The 18,259-nt window shown below is 36.6% G+C and overlaps 1 pseudogene; it reads left to right on the top strand.

The window, feature by feature from the left end:
• Positions 1–554: 554 nt before the first annotated feature.
• On the top strand, positions 555–2,911 carry LOC141489506 (heterogeneous nuclear ribonucleoproteins A2/B1 pseudogene; annotated as a pseudogene).
• The last annotated feature ends 15,348 nt before the right edge of the window (positions 2,912–18,259 follow it).

The following is an 18,259-nucleotide window of genomic DNA, read 5'->3' as shown; positions in this document are numbered from 1 at the left end:
AGACACTGGCACAGGACTGCCCAGCATGGTGTGCCCTCATCAGTGAGGGTGCAGCACTCTATGAGGATAGTATAATTGAAGCAGCCAAAAGAAATATGACATTTGTAAAATTAGAATGTTCACCCCAGGTGTTCACATGGACTATTTGTGCCATACCTGTGGTAGAGCATTCAGAGCTCATATTGGTCTCATCAGTCACAGTCAGACACAATGTAATTTGTCTCAAACATAGTGAGGTCATTTTGGTCTTCCTCCATAACAAAGGACAAGAACTAACCAACCAAAGAAAATTTAAAAAAAAATTCTATTCACCTAGGCTGTGTGACCTTGGGCAAGTCATTTAACCCCATTGCCTTAAAAAATAAAATTTTTAAAAATTCTATTTAGAATAAGTGGCATTTGACATAAGCAGTAAGAAATATAAACTGGAGGTGTTTGAGAGATTGTAGGAGATAAGGGTTTGAAGCCTGGAAGAAAGGCAAGGGATGGAAATAAAGTCACAAATCCATATTTCAATTGAAGTTATAAGAATTAATGAATCTGTTAAGAAGAAGATGCAAAAGAATAACCACCTTAACCACTGGAAAAGGACAAGTAAGAAGAAGATTGGCTACAGAGGTGTGACAGAGAGATGACTCTGAAGCAAAGATATGAGAAAGCATCCAAAAAAGGGGGTGGGGTGGGGAATCAATGGTATTAAATGCTAGTGAGATTAAGCAGGATGAAGAAAACTGAAGAAAGCTTTCTGGGTTTGAAGATTATTAGTTGATAAATGGTATCCTTAAAAATGAATAGATTGAGAAGTGTAAGTAAGAAGGAAGTAAAGTCATAAAAGGTTGAAGAAAGGCTATATAATTCATAAATGATCTTACTTCCTTTTCCAATGGAATTATTAGACAGGAGATCAAGAACAGGTCAAAGACTAATTTGCCTTAATTTTAGCAAAGCATTAATCACTAATCAGAATTATTCATTTTTAGCCTTATAGATAATATAAAGAGAAGTAGATCAAGTCAGTGATGATCCAACCTATAAATTAGGGGTCACTGAAGACTGAGGATTTATTGCAAGAGTCACAAAAATTTATGTGAAATATCAAAATCATTTTGATCCTATTTTGGCTCTAATAAAATGTACATGACAGTTCATAACTAATATACAATAGTTTATATAGATTGAATGACTGACTTACTGAACTTCCAAGGCTTTGTGGGGGGAGGGTTTGGGGACAGTCCACAGGAATCTTAATTCCTCTAAGGCCTTATGAGAGGCTTCAGTCATAGGTTGAGGAAATGAACGAACAACAGAAAAAAAGAAGAATCTGACCATAGAAAATTACTTTGGTCCCATGGAGGACCACAACACATTATACTCAGATGATGACAAAAACAAAACTTCTGTAGCCAAAACCTCCAAGAGAAATAGAAAAATGGGCTCAGGCTATGGATGAGCTCAAAAAAGACTTTGAAAAGCAATTAAGGGGGGGGCCTCTGCGGGCCTCGGCCCCGTGCTGGGCCCCGGGAGCCACCTCACGGCGGGGGGAGCCTCCGGCCACCCCCCCCCCCCGCATCTCGGCCAAGGTCACAGTGGAGGGCCACCTCTCCATTTTGCTTTCTTTCCCACGCGCAACACGTGCGCCCCCCACCCCCACGGTCAAGAGAGAAAAGGAACAGTTCTGTAAACTGTTTATTGGAGGTCTCAGCTTTGAAGCAACAGAAGAAAGTTTGAGAAACTACTATGAACAATGGGGGAAACTCACAGACTGTGTGGTTATGAGGGATCCTGCAAGCAAAAGATCAAGGGGATTTGGGTTTGTAACATTCTCATCTATGGCTGAAGTAGATGCAGCCATGTCTGCAAAACCTCATTCAATTGATGGAAGAGTGGTTGAGCCTAAGAGAGCAGTAGCCAGAGAGGAATCTGGAAAACCTGGTGCTCATGTTACTGTGAAGAAACTGTTGGTGGAATTAAAGAAGACACTGAGGAGCATCACCTTAGAGATTACTTTGAGGAATATGGGAAAATTGATACTATCGAAATAATTACAGATACAGTCTGGTAAAAAAAGGGGCTTTGGTTTTGTTACATTTGATGACCATGATCCTGTGGATAAAATTGTATTGTAAAAATACCACACCATCAATGGCCATAACGCAGAAGTGAGAAAAGCTTTATCTAGACAAGAGATGCAGGAAGTTCAGAGTTCTAGGAGTGGAAGAGGAGGAAACTTTGGTTTTGGGGATTCCCGTGGTGGCGGTGGAAACTTTGGACCAGGCCCAGGAAGCAATTTTAGAGGGGGATCTGATGAATATGGAAGTGGTTGTGGATTTGGAGATGGTTACAATGGATATGGAGGAGGACCAGGAGGCAATTATGGAAGTGGGAACTACAATGATTTTGGAAACTATAATCAACAACCTTCAAACTATGGTCCAATGAAGAGTGGAAACTTGGGTGGTAGCAGGAACATGGGGGGACCATATGGTGGAGGAAACTATGGTCCAGGAGGCAGTGGAGGAAGTGGGGGTTATGGAGGGAGGAGCTGCTATTGAGCTTTTCTGCCTGTTTGCCATGGGTTTCACTGTATAAATAGGAGAGGATGAGAGCCCAGAGGTAACAGAACAGCTTCAGGTTATCGAAATAACAATGTTAAGGAAACTCTTATCTCAGTCATGCATAAATATGCAGTGATATGGCAGAAGACACCAGAGCAGATGCAGAGAGCCATTTTGTGAATGGATTGGATTATTTAATAACATTACCTTACTGTGGAGGAAGGATTGTAAAAAACACAAAAAACACAAAAAAATGCCTTTGAGACAGTTTCTTAGCTTTTTAATTGTTGTTTCTTTCTAGTGGTCTTTGTAAGAGTGTAGAAGCATTCCTTCTTTGGTAATGTTAAATTTGTAAGTTTCAGGTGACATGTGAAACCTTCCTTTTTAAGATTTTTCTCAAAGTTTTGAAAAGCTATTAGCCAGGATCATGGTGTAATAAGACATAACGTTTTCCTTTAAAAAATTTAAGTGCATGTGTAGAGTTAAGAAACTGTTGTACATTTATGATTTAATAAAATAATTCTAAAGGAAAAAAAGAAAAGCAATTAAGGGAGGCTGAGAAAAAATTGGGAGGAGAAATGATGCAGATAAGTCATAAAAACCAAGTCAGCAACTTGGTGAAAGAAATACAAAAAAATACTGAAGAAAATAATATGTTAAAAACCAGTTTAGGCACATGAGGAGAAGAATGCCTTAAAAAGCAGAATTGGCCAGTTGGAAAAGGAAATTAAAAAAAACTCCCTGAAAATAATAACTCTTTCAAATGCAGAATGGAACTAAAGGAAGAGGATGAGTTTGCGAGAATCCAGGAAAAAATAAAACTGTACCAAAAAAAAAATTAGAAGAAAATGTGAAATATCTCATTGTAAAAACAACTAACCTTGAAAACAGATCCAGAAGAGATAATTTAAAGAGTATTGGGCTACCTGAAACTCATGACCAGAAAAAGAGTCTAGACTCTACTTTTCAAGAAATAATACAGCAAAATTGCACTGAGATCCTAGAAGCAGAGAGTAAAATAGAAATTAAGGGAATTCACTGATCACCTCCTGAAAGAGATCCCAAAAGAAAAACTTCCAGGAATATTACAGCCAAACTCCAGAACTCCAAAGTCAAAGAGAAAATACTAAAAGCTTCCAGAAACAAACAATTCAACTACCATGGTTCTAAAGTCAGGATTACATAGGATCTGGCAGCATTGATATTGAGGGCTCATAGGACTTGGAATATGATATTCCAGAAGGCAAAAGATCATAGTTTACAACTGAGAATAAATTACCCAGCAAAACTGAACATCCTCTTTCAGGGAAAAGATGAACTTTCAATGAAACAGGGGACTTTAAAACTTTCCTATTGAAAAAAACCAGAGTTGAACAGAAAGTTTGATCTCCAAGTACAGGACTAAGAACCATAGAAGGAGTGGATGAGAAAGACTAATTATGAGGAACTTAATGATGTTGAACTGCTTGTATTCCTGCATGGGAAGAAGATACTGATAATTGATATGAACTTTCTCATTTATAAGAGCAATTAGAAGAACCATATATAGACAAGGCACAGGAGGGAGCTGAATATAATTGTATAATATGATAAAAAGATGGATTCAATGGGTAATAAATGAAAGTACTGGGAGGAAGAGAAAGGAGAGGAAGAAGGGGCTAAGATATTTCACAAAGGAGTCAAGAGGAAGCTTTTACAATGGAATAAAATGGGGAAAGGCTGGGGGAATGAATGAGCCTTCATTCTCATCAGAAATGTCTCAGAGAGGAAATGACATACACATTTAATAGGGTATAGAAATCTATCTTACCCTAGAGAAAAATTAAATGAAATGTATGGGATAAGGGAAATGGGGGAAGGAAAGGGGGGGAGAGGTGATAAAAGAGAGGGAAGATTATGGGAGAGGGTAATCAGATACAACACATTTCTGAGAAGGGAGAGGGTAATCAGATACAACACATTTCTGAGCAGGGAGAGGGTGAAAGGAGAGAGAGAATAGAATAAATGAGAGTGGGAAGGAATAGGGTAGAGGGAAATACAACTAGTGATAGCAATGGTGGGAAAAATATTGAAGCAACTTCTTTGGTGGACTTATGATAAAGAAGGCAACTCATTCCAGAGAAAGAGCCATTGGAATCTGTACCCAGACTGAAGTACATTTTTTTTTCTCTCTCACTATCCTTGAGGTATCTCATCCTTTTTATTTGGGGGGGGGGAGGGAGGTTTATGATTACTCTCACAACAAGATTATCCTAATAATATAAAATTAATTAATTTTTTAAAAAAAGAAAAAAAAGAATGGTCATCCTTTGGTGGAGAGAAGGAAAAGATGAGTTACTCATAGCACCTTTGAAGTGACAAAAAAAAAAATCTCAAAATAGATATCCATCATGCAGAGGGAGATATAGAACAGAAGGCAGCTGAGAGGATAAAGCTAAAAATTTGGAAGATGTCCATTTATGCAATCAGAAGTGATCAAACCTAAAAGCTAATAAAGTAGAAAATCAATCCTAACTGCCCAAGAATTGATGACATAAAACATGAAAAACAAAGAGATAACCTATATTTTAGCTCAGAAACATAAACAATGATTTGGCCTTCTCTTTACAAAGATACTCCTACCAAGCCTCTTAACAGGATCAAACCTGTACTGAATTCTTCAGCAGATAATTTTTACAAACTAACCTAACCAGTTCAGATCATAAATAAATATTCTGGTGCCTTTTACAACATATACTGCACAAAGTAACACATCTGCATATATTTCCAAGTCAATTGTTAAGTTCTTTTCAGGTGTTCCTTGATGTAATTATATTTTGTTCATTAAAAATGTTATATCTTTATTTTGTAGACAGAAGTATGCATAGCAAAATTAATTCTATGCAGTATTGGCAATGCCATATAACAGGTTAATACTTCCCTCTAATTTTCCCAAAGTATTTTGGTTTTATTTAAATAAAATGTAAGCTTTTTTAGAATAAAAAATAACATTTTATCTGTGTTTTATTTTTTTTAATTTACAGAAAATTTCTTTTAGATAGAAGGGGATTCTATACAAAACTATGAGTGGTTGAACGTGAAAGAAGCATGGAAAGAATTTCATGCTGAACAAAGAAAGCAGAACCGAGAGAACATTGTACACAATAACAACAACATGTAAGTTAATCAGCTATGATGGTTGTAGCTCCTCTCAGCAATTCAGAGACAATGTCATCTGCATCCAGAGAAAAAACAAAACAAAACACAGAATCTGAATGTAGACTATGTTCATTTTTTAAAAAAATTCTCATGTTTTTCTTTCCTATTTCATAGTTTTCTTTCTTTTTCCCTTAGTCTTAATTCCTCTTACACAAAATAACTAATGTATAAATATGTTACACAGATATGTATATGTACAACTTTTACCAGCCTGTTCACAGCCAACAGAAGGGGGAGGGAAGGGAGGGTAGTAAAAAATGTTATCAATTTTCAAATGGATAATTGCTGAAAAACTACCAAAGCATGTAATTGGAAAAATAAAATAAATATCAATTTACAAAAAGAAAGGGAATAGTTGAAGCAATCATAGAAGAATGAAATAAACAAAAAAAGAATTACAAGAATAGTGCTGCACAATTGGTTATAGACAGATGGGCATGGAAGTATGTATCATGCATCTTACTGGAATTCAATGGAATAATTAAATATATTACATCATGTACATTTATTTTCATTGCAACACTCACACACCAAAGACTTTAGTCTATTGAAATCATATGGATTTTAAGCAGAATCTTGAATTATTTTAATGAATGATACTAGAATTTTAAAATCAATACTCAATTTTCTAATATCAATTAATATTCAATATTTGATCAATATTCAAGTGCACTTGACTATCTTTCATAAATAGGAGAGATTTATACAATTCTGGACACTGTACAAAGTCTTGCTAAAGTCTTACTAACTTCCAAAACTGTTCATATGAAGTTATCCATCGAGAATTATTTTACCAGAGCATTTACTTATCTATGAACCTTTCAGTTCTCTAGGTAAATACCCTGATCTCTATTTATAATCAGTTTAGATTTTCATTAAAGACAATACTAAGATGTGTTCCAAAAATAATCTCTAGTTTCTAAGAATACAATCTTGTGAAGTCTAAGGGACCATTTTGAAAATCTTCTTCCTTTAATTTCCTTTTGCCCAGAAATCTAGATTATTGGGAATACAACATTTTAAAATATCTGACTTTTTTCTCCAGTTCCACATAAGAGTTTATTTCATTAACATTTAATAAATACTACAAAAGGCAACATGGTTTAGTTCTCTATGCTTTTGACATCACAAGTTTAGTCCCTATCCTTATGGGTAATACATTGTGCTGAGTGCTATAGGAGTTAGAGCATAAATATAAATGAAACTCAGTTTCTGCCCTCAAGGAGTTTCCGAACCAGTAAGAATTATGAAAGAAAACAAGATCTGAAGTAATAAGAGAGCTGGATGTGAATCTCAATTCTAACACATATAGTGTGATCAAAATTCCATCATTTCACATTTCTGAGTCTCAAGTTTATCTATAAAATGAGAACAATATTTATCATTATTACTAACATTTATATATTGCCCAATATGTGCCAGTCATTCTGTTAAGCAGTTTACAATGATCTCATTTGATCTTCACAGCAATACTAGAAGGTAGGTACTATGATTAACCTCATTTTATAGTTGAGCAAACTAAGGCAAACAGAGATTCAATGATTTTCCCAGAATCACATAGCTGGTAAGGTTGAATTTAGATCTTGATTCCAGTACCAGGGTTCTACTTACTGTGTCACTTTAGCTGCCTCCCTCAGAATATTGTGAGGTAAGAACTTTAAAATACCATAACAGCATGAGATATACTCATGTGAATGTTTTAGAATATGAGAAGAACAAAAGAGGAATAGGCTTTCTTCCCTAGGTGGGGCAGATTCTACCAGAGGTATGATTGATTGAATCTGTCACTTATCCACCTCACTTCTGGATGCTTCTCATTTCTGCACTCCTGAAAAGACTGAGCCATCCATGGAAACAAAGCTTGTTTCTGAATAGTTGCTGCTATTTTCACTATCAAAACACCAAGTAGAAGGGGAAAAGGAAGGTCCAAATATGTCAAACTGCATGGAGCACAATAGAGCATGGCTCAGGGAAAGATCTCTGACCATCAACACCCATTGTCTTCCCCGACACTGTGTTTCTTTTGGCTCAGTCTTAATCTTGTTATTTGTCCATTTTTGTTTTCCATTTACCTCCTCCTCCTCGTAATAGATTTTGAAGTTCTAACCAAAATAATGACATCTAGTGGTGGAAAATATAACCTTTAAATTAATGCTAGGCAAAATTTTGTGGGACTAAAGATCACTGGAAATCATACTCCAAGGAAGAAGATTCAGGGGGAAAAAAGGTGCCTCTGGTCCTGAAGGTAATTCTAATCTAAGACTGGAAAGATGTGTCTAGTGATATCACCTTCTGAGATGTGATGAAAGCTGTAGGTCAAGTGTTGTGAAGGAACTTCTAGGTTAAAATATTGGTTCCCCAATAGGTTTTAATCTTTTTAAGGGCAAGAAATATGTTTTGCCTCTTTTTTTATCCCCCTGTGTTTAGTGTCTGGCATATAGTAAACAATAAATGTTTATTGACTGGCTGACTTAAATATAAACAAAGATGACCAGTACCATCAGTTTGGAACTCGGCAGATCTGAAGGTTGGACAGGCACCACCTCCTGGGAGCTGGGGAGAATTGCAATAGATGTCTCACAAAAACTCACAAAAAGAGATGACTGACAGGAAGCCCTATAGTGAGTAATGAGGATAAATGACTGAAGCTATAGAGGACTCTGGGAAAAGGCTGCTTGTGGTCAAGAGTGAGTACTAAGAGTCACATGTATATTTAGTTCGTTCCCTTCAAATTATATTAATAAAGCTTTTATTCTAGGAGTCTTGTAAATTCTTCATTTACAAAGCAAGTTGGTGACAGTGCATTAGGTGGTGTCATTTAGTGAAATGAATGAATTAATAAAATTCTAGATAACAAGTCTGTTATGTGAGACACTTCTAAATTTACCTTGGTTTTTTCCTGACATGTGAAAGACTGACACAATAAATTTATCCATCCATCCATCTATCCAAATATGCATATACACATTCCATGTCCACTATCATCCTATATTCCTTCCACCCTTTTGACTAAAGTCCTTGAAAAGGTGACTCCAATAAGCTGCTCTCTCTGTCTGTGTGTATGTGTCTCTCTGTGTCTCTGTTTCTGTCTGTCTGTCTTTCTCTCTTTCTCTCTGTCTCTGTCCCTCTGTCCCTCCCTCCCCGCCCCCCCCCCCCCATACTCCCTTACAGTCTGGTTTCTGGTTTTATCATTGCACCAAATTTCTTCTCTCCAAAGTTATCAAAGATCTCTTATTTGACAAATCCAACATCTCTTTTCCCAATCTTCATTCTCTTGGGCCTCTCTTTAGCCTTTGACTCCATTGATCACCCTCATCACCTTGATACTCTCTTTCTTCTTTTAAGATTTTGGAACATCACCATCTCCTATTTCTACTCCTACCTATCAGTCATTCTGCTGGATCCTCATCTAATCCCCTCTAACCTGGGTCCCACAGGTTTCTGTCCTAGACCCTCTTTTCTTTTTCCTCCATGCTATTTCACTTGGCGGTTTCATTTCCTACAGTTTTAATTACTATCTCTATGCTGATGATTCTCAAATCTGCCTTTCTCTGCTTACATTTAAACTTGAATCTCCAATTGCTTCTCAGTCATCTTGAACCAATGTCCAATAGACATCTTACATTTAACATATCTATAACTGAACTCGTTATCTTTCCCCCTAAACACTCCCCCACTTCCACCTTCCCTATTTCTCTGAAGGGCAAGACCATTCTTCCAGTACTTCAGGTTCACAATCCAGTTTTCATCATTGACTTCTCTCTATCTCTCACCCCACTATATATCATATCTGTTGCCATAGCCTAGTGATTTTTCCTCTGCAATAACTCTCAAATATATTTCCTTATCAACTCTGAAGTTGCTATTATCATGGTGAAGGCCCTCATCACCCCATGCCTGGACTATTGCAATAACCTGATGTCTCAAGCCTCTTTTCCCTCCAATTCATTCTCCATTCAGTCACTAAAATGATTTTACTCAACTACAGGTCCACTCAAGTTACCATCTACCTCAATAAACTCCTCTGGCTCCCTATCACCTCCAGATCACATAAATAATTCTGTTTGACATTCAAGGCCTTTCATAACATAATCCCTACAGATACATACCCCCCCACACACCTTTCCAATCTTGTTATCCTTTACAAGCTCCACACCATTCCAGAGACACTGATCATCTTGCTACTTCTCAAACAAAATAATCTGTCTCTTAGCTCTGGGCATTTTCTCTGGCTGCCCTCCATACATTGTCTTTTCCTTTAGAATGTGATCCTCTGGAGGACAGGGGCTGCGTTTTTCATTTTCTTTGTATCCCTAGTGTTAGCACAGTCAGTGCTTGGTCCAATAAGAACTTAATAAATGCTTATTAATTGATTGACTGATTGACTCATCCACATGGATAAGTCATTCGTCAAAGCAGGTCTTAACAGTTCCATCCTGGGGCCAAAATAAATTTATCACCAGGAGGCTGATCTAGGGATGAGCCTCATTTGAACTTAAGCCACTGAGTCTTTACTTAAGGATTAGGGTGTGTTCAAGGAAGACTAGTACCTCTGGTGTGAAGGCTGCTTTCTACCTCTGATGTGCACCTGATCTACCTAAACTCCTATGGCTCTAAGAAGCTATGAACCATTTTTTGTAGATGGGCTAACCATCTGGGTAACCAATAGATCTCAACCTATCTGTGAATTAGGGAGTGTCTAACCCAAGCAAGTGAAGAATTCCCCTGGTGGAATGGATGGAAAAGAACAATTTGTTCCAAGGACCAAGACAGAAACTGAAGCAGGTACTATGGAGATCATAGAGCTTCATTAGGCATCAAGACACCAAGGTCATCCATGGCATCATCAGTTGTACTGGTTCTGTTCTGCCACTGATCTATGAAGACTCTGGAAGAGAGATTAAGGCAGATGATTTCATATAGCTCTGCTACACTCAAAATCTGCTTCAAAATTACAAAACAACCTCTATTTAAAGCTTTTATACTTTGGTAAGACTTGCCAGAGCATGTACAATGTTGGCATAATTGTAAAGAAGAAATTATTTTAAAATTTTATCTTTTATAATTGAGATGCCTTGATATCATGTCTGAAATAAAAGGGTACCTTCATCTTATGAAAATTGTTAATATAATATATGATTTCAACAAGAAAGGCAGTGTGGCTTAATGGATGCTGGGCTGAACTCAGAGCTAGCTAAAGTGAAAGTGCTGAAAACATGAATAAAGGTAGTTTTCTCATCTGGGAATCACTAGAATGACAGATATAATGCTTATCTCCACTAATAAATCTAGTCAAGCCAATAGTCATTTATTAAGTACTCTCTATGTGCCAATTATTGTACTACACAATGGAGATAGAAATAGAAAAAAAAATAAAGTCAGTGCTTGCCCTCAAGAAGCTTATATTCTAAAAGGTGATACACTTAAGGAAGCAGATAATGAAGCAGATAATAGATGTCTATTAGATGGGCACCCATGATGGGCCATGGTGATGAAATCCAAAAAATGAAGGAAGGCTGATCTAGGTCTTTCCACATGAAGAAATATAATGAAACAGCCTGTTGATAGGTCCACCTGCCTCATGTCTCTCTTCATTGCAATTCATCTTCCATTCAGCCACCAAAGTGATTTTCCCAAACCTCAGATCCAATTATGTCACTCAGTAAACTCCAGTGACTTCCATCTCCTCCAGGATCAAAACCAAAATGCTCTATTTGTCTCTGGAATGGAGACTACATGATGTGAATTATGTAAAGTATTTCAATAATGCTGAAACTCTACATAGGCTGATCCCTTCTATCTTTCTAATTATTTTATCCCTTCCTTTCCACCAAGAATTCTTTGACTCAATGACACTGGTTTCCTGGCTGTTTTACCACACTATCTCTCCCCTCCCTTTCTCTCTCATCTCTCTCTCTCCTCTCTCTCTCTCTCTCTCTCTCTCTCTCTCTCTCTCTCTCTCTCTGTTTCTTTCTTCCCCTCTCTTGTTCTCTCTGTCCTGACATATATTCCATGCCTGTCCCCCTGGACTGGAATGCTCTCCCTCTGGAAGCCTTTCCCAAACTCTTTTTATTCTAATTTCTCCTGTTAATTAATTAATTATCAATTCTGTTAACTAATAAAAGATATCTGTTATATCTAATATCTCTTAGCTTGCTTTGAATAAATTTATTTGCAAATTATCTCCCCCATTAGATTGTAATTTCCTTGAAGGCAAAGACTGACTTTTATCATTTTTTGTGATCCTAGAATTTAACATAGCTTGAATACAATAGGCATTTAAGAAATGTTTATTGATTAATTGGAGATACCAGGAGGAACTCACCAATGGGGAAAAGGAAGAGAACAAGGCAAATCATTAAGACACAAATAATTTTAATTGATATGATATCAATTGATATAAAAACCTTTGATAAAAATATGGCATTGATTTATATATATTTTTTAGGGTTTTTTTTTTTGCAAGGCAAATAGGGTTAAGTGGTTTTCCCAAGGCCACACAGCTAGGTAATTATTAAGTGTCTGAGACTGGATTTGAACCCAGGTACTCCTGACTCCAGGGCTGGTGCTTTATCCACTGAGCCACCTAGACACCCCGATTTATATCTTTTTTAAAAAAGAAAGAAAAGGAAAAGAAGAATCATTCCTTGATGTAATGGAAATACTCATTTAAAGCCAAGAGTTAACTCTATACACCATGCAGAAAACATTAGGTTCTTAGAGGCTATACAATCAAACTGTGTCCCAGACCCTAACTCCATCTGTATTGCTTGGTGGTCCTGTAGATAGAACACTAATCCCTAGAATCAGGAATACCTGAGCTCAAATCCAGCCTTAGACATTTACTAGCTGTGTACCCTGGGCAGGTCTTTTTTACATCAGTTTCCTCATCTATAAACTAGAGATAATAATAATACCCACTTCCCAGAATTGTTGTGATGTTAAATAAGTAATAGTTATATACAGTATATGGTATGCATAATATAAATGTTGTCTATTATTGTATCACCATTTCCCATAAGTTCAATGATCATCTCTTTGTGGATGATCATCTTTTGCAGTCCACGTAGCCTGCAATCTTCTCTCTCTTAAGCTCTCACTGTACCTATTAGGCAGATGTCCAATTAGAAACACTATAAGCATCTCAAATTTAATATGGCATTTCGTCCTTAAAATCACACCCACCACTTTCCCAATTTCCCTATTTTTATTGAAGACACCACCACTTTGTCAGTCACCTAAGTTCATAACCTCAGACTATCCTTGATTCTTCATGCTCTCTATCTTCCTCTACATCCCATCAGTTGCCAATACTTGTTCTATCTCCACATTTCTCATCTGTCTTCTTTCTATTCACTTACACAGATATCACCTAATAAAAATATTCATCATCTCTCCCCCACCACTATGGTAATACCTTATGTCAAAAACTAATATTTCAATATTCCACTAATTTCATGGAGAAAAAGGATTTCCTTTTCTTATTGCATGCATCTACATGGAAGAAACTTCTATAGACTTCAATATGATCTAGATTTTGGCCAAAAGTTTCTCTCAATAAGTAAAACAAAACAGGGAGAACGGCAAGAGGTTACTGACATTAATGAACTCATAGAAATCATGAACTCAGTGTATTTATTCAACATGTGAACTACTGAGACAGCAATCCAAAAAGATAAAATATTAATGGATAATGGATCATCAAGGGTTAAACAAACAAGTGGAACAAATCTTTCATTGGTTGGAAGCAAGGTCTGCCTTAGTTGGTTTTGCTTTGTTTTGTTTTGTTTTGTTTTGTTTTGTTTTCAGGAAAACAGCACCTAGTCATAGACCTTTTCAGTAATAGCATACCAGAACAAGATAGACCTGAAGCTCTAATTCTACAATCCTAATTAGTCTCCATTACTCCAATTACTTCCCTCTACAATCCCATTCTCCACGCAGAAACCAAAAATCAGAGCCATGTCATTTCTTTGTTCATGAAACTCCAGTGACTTAATACATACACACATATATTTATATATCCTTCTTCTTTGGGGGATTTAAGGCCCTTCACAAATTGGCCCTAGCCTAACTTTCCTGACTTCTTGCACATAATTAATCCCCTTCACACATTCTGCATTCCAGTCAAACTTGCCTACTTGCTATTCCTCATACATAACATTCCATTTCCTATTTTCCTTGTTTTTTTCACAGACAATTCCCCTTGCCAAGAATGTGCTCCCTTCCCACAACAGCCTCTTAGAATCCTTATGCTTTGACTCAGAGATTCTACTGCCAGATATTTCTAAGGAGGTCAATGATAAAAAGAAAAGCCACAGAAACACCAAAATATTTAAAGCAGTTTTTCTTCATAATGAGTATAGAATTATAAACAAAGCAGATGTCTATTGATTGAGAAATGCCTAAGCAAATTTTGGTACATGAGTTCTGATGGAATATTACAATGTCATAGGAAACAGTGGAAATGAAGAATATAGAGACACATGAGAAGACTTGTATGAATTGATACAAAGGGAAATGAGCAGAACCACGAAAATAATAATAAACTTATTAAAAATAATATAAATGAAAAGAAAAGCAGCAAACACTGAGAGCAATTAAATGATCAAGTTTGATCCAAAATAAGAAATGGGGAAATTGTTCCTAACTCCCCCTTTTTTTTATTAGATGGAGGATTATGGAATGGATATGGATAAGACTACACAGACAGTTTATCTCTCCTGGTATACTAGCTAGTTTTGCTACCTGCTTTTGTCCCTCTTTTTTTTTTTTTAATTCACTGCTACAACGTTGAACCTAAGAGAACAGAAGAGGAATGATTATATTTAGAAATTCAGGAAATGTAAGAATAGTAGCAACTAAAAAAATTTTAAAATGTTGCTGCTATTAAGTTATTTCAACCATGTCTGACTCTTTATGACCCCATTTGAGTGTTTTGGCAAGATAATGGGTTTATCCTTCTCTCTCTTGCTCATTTACAGAAAGAAAACTGAGGCAGAGTTAAGTGACTTGTCCAGGGTCCTACAGCTAGTAAATTGCCTGAAGTTAGATTTGAACGCAGGGAGCTGAGTCCTTTCTGACTCCAGACCTGATGCTCTGATCTACTGAACCATCCAATTCTCCTATGATAAATATTTTCTGGACCCTTTCCTTTATGTGTCTATATTCTGCTACTTGACTGATCTCTATTTCTTTGCTTGAACCAATTTCAAGTGCTTCTATAGATTTTCTTTTTAAACTCCTTATGGATCTATCAATCACAAAAGGTATTTCACTTTAAAATTTAGAAAAAAAATAGATTTTTAATTGGCATTTATGCTATCATTGACAGTTCTACTGCTACTATTAATTCCCAACTATGGGTGATATGGGTGATATCTCTGGATCTCATGAACTCTCACGGTTGTCTGGAAGACTCATTCCAAGTAAAAATACCAACCAGTTTCAATGATTGATGCTTAATATAACTCGAAATCTTGAAGTACTATTCTCCTTTCCAATGAAGCACAAGTTCTGACACATTCTAGCATACTGGAATTGCTTTGAGTATGATCTTTGAATCAGACTGTGTCTGCTTTCCAAAGACCAAATTAAGTATGGAGAACATCATCAGTTGGTCTTCCACTTGATAATAAAATCCTTAGCTAAGACAACCCTTAAAACAAATAACTCCAAGTACTAGGAATCCCTTTCTCCCTTCTTAGAATCCTCACCAAGTTTCCCTTATTTTCTCCCTATTGGGGCAGCCCAACTGGGATCCAAGAGTCCATGTTTCTGTTGTGTTCCATACTCAATAGTTTCTTTCTACTACAAGGAGTCACAATCCCTGAAGCTGCCACTGTCCTCTTATGACTATGTTTTCATACCCAAATGCCACCACTTCCATTGTCATTGGCAATTACCTCTCATGATCACTCCATATTTCTATTCATTTCCAACAACCACTGGATTTCATGAACTTTCAATATTGCTGACCACCTCCATCTTGGAATATTTATTCATCTAAGGTCAGGAAAGAACAAATACTCAAGACAGAGGTGGCCATGTACTCACAGCGTCATGTCAAATTTCCTGTTATCACTTAGAATGAACCAGGCAGGAAATATCCACACGTGCTCCAAAAGCTGGTCATCTTCAAAGGCAAATTCTCTCATACTGGTAGGGAAGATGAATAGATTTTAATTGGATGAATCAAATGAATTAAAAATTGGTTGGATGCTCAAATTCAAAAATGAGCCATTAGTGGTTCAGTGTTAACATGGGAGGTTCACTTAACCCCAATGCCTAAAATAAATAAAAAATAGATTAAAAAACATGACAGGTGATCTTCAGTGGATTTGTGTTTAGCTATGTATTATTTAACTGTTGTAAGAATTAAATTGCACAAAAAGGGTGAAAACATTTTAAGAAAATTAAAAACACTAAGAAAGTTCAAATAAAAAAGTATGTAAAGTGCTTTGCAAAGGATAGCTCTATAAATGTCAACTAATGTTATTATTATTATTATTAAGAATGGAATTCTGGGGGAGGTTAGGTGGTAACAGTGGATAGAGCACTGGCCCTGGAGTCAGGAGTACCTGAGTTCAAATCTGGCCTCAGACACTTAATAATTACCTAGCTGTGTGGCCTTGGGCAAGCTGCTTAACCCCATTGCCTTGCAAAAAAAAAAAAAAACCCTAAAAAAAAAAAAGAATGGAATTCTATTAATTTAAGAAGGAAAAGGTCTTAGTAGAACCAAATCCAACTGCAATGAGTTCCATTTAAGAAATTCCCAGATGAAAAGGATTTTCTGTGGTGAGAAGAAATACCAAAGGACAGTAGTTAGAAACACTGAGGATAATAAACCTGGTTACCAAATGATGAGAAGAAAAATGGACAAACACATATAAGGCTTCTCTCTTTTCCTGGAGGAAAGAGTTTACACTTCTTTGAGAAAGTAACAAAAGGAAAAGTATAAAGAGAGGGAAAGAATTTTCCAGATACACTCAAGTTGCAAATAAATCTGAAAGAATGAATACCTGAGAGTCTTAGCCCTCCTCCAAACACCTCTTGCTGGACTGACACTTGTAGAAGCAAAAGGCCCTAGATAGGAGAGGAAATGTGATCTCTATGCTGCAGAATCTGAGGTTGGCTTCCTCACTTCCTTCCTTGACTTTGGCCTTGGAATTCCTGGCCATTCTGAAAGTTTCAGGACATGAGTAGTCACTGCCACTGGATTCACATTCCCTCTTTGAAGTGGAATTGTGAGACTAGGACTGTATCTAGTGCTATAAGTCAGATGCAAGTGACTGATGAATGAAATGGGTGCAAAATAAGCCTGGTGGTAGAGGATCCTGGTGACAGAGACAGGAGCAGCAGCTGTGAGGAGACAGAGTATCTCAGGAAACTGAGATTGCTAGATATTGTAAATTCTTTTGGAATGATGGACTTATGAATTGCTCCACCACTTACTCAGCTTCCATGTTTATACCCTATAATCAGATTTTGTGTCAAAACAATAATTTTATTTGTCCCTTTCCATAGGCTATGGATTTATATAACTGGGTACTCTCCTACTAGATCCAAAGATCTGGGGGAGAAAATGGGGAAAAATTTTAGGAGAACATTGGATGTATTTATTGCCATGAAAAAAAATTGCTAAACCTAATTCATTTACACCATATTAGCTTATGAACACAGATTGATTCAAATTTATATATATATATAAATATATATATATATACACATATATATATATGTGTGTGTGTGTGTGTGTGTGTGAATAGGTCAAGAAGTGAGAGAAAGGAGCCTGAGAGGTGGGGGGGGTTGCCATGATTTGAATAGAGAACATTTTTTCATTTTAATATTTTCAGTAATATTCCATTTCACATTCAAAATTAAACCTGATCAGAGTCATTAGGAGTTAGTACAAACTTCTCTAGCATTTGGTCCTGAAGTTATGATCCAAAGAAGAGCATCTAGGGACAAAAAAGCTACCTCAATTCTCTGAGACATGCTCAAGAGAAACTGATATGGTCACTAGTAGGTGACTCAAGCAACTAGTGGTCAACTTACATATGGTACTGCCCCATTATAGAAATACCCATATGGTATCATTCCCCTGTAAATGTAGGAAGGCAGTACTTGAGCTTCACAAATAGGTTCAGGTTTTACCTGATTCATGAAAGTAATGAAAAGAGGAGTGTGTTCCAGTGGAAAGAACTCTGGTTTGGATTCAACATCTGGGACCAAGCCCAACCTCTATCTGGGGCACCTTATATTCTTCCTGGGTACATTCCCTCATCTATAAAATAGAGAACTGTATTAATGCTCTCCAAGGTCCCTATTACCTCTAAATCTACAATCTTAAAATTAACTGTCTTTTACATTTGAAGGCTACTTGTTTTAAAACTTGCAAAAAAACTCAAACCTCCATTCCTCTCCTCTCCTATCCTTACTAGAGATTTCCAGCAAGATAGAGGAACAATAAGCATAAAAAAGAGGTATTTCACCTAATATTTAAA

The sequence above is a fragment of the Macrotis lagotis genome, chromosome 5 (assembly GCF_037893015.1).
Source record: "Macrotis lagotis isolate mMagLag1 chromosome 5, bilby.v1.9.chrom.fasta, whole genome shotgun sequence".
Lineage (NCBI taxonomy): Eukaryota > Metazoa > Chordata > Mammalia > Peramelemorphia > Peramelidae > Macrotis > Macrotis lagotis.
Note: the sequence above shows the minus strand (reverse complement) of the source record. Positions and strands in the feature narration are given on the sequence as shown.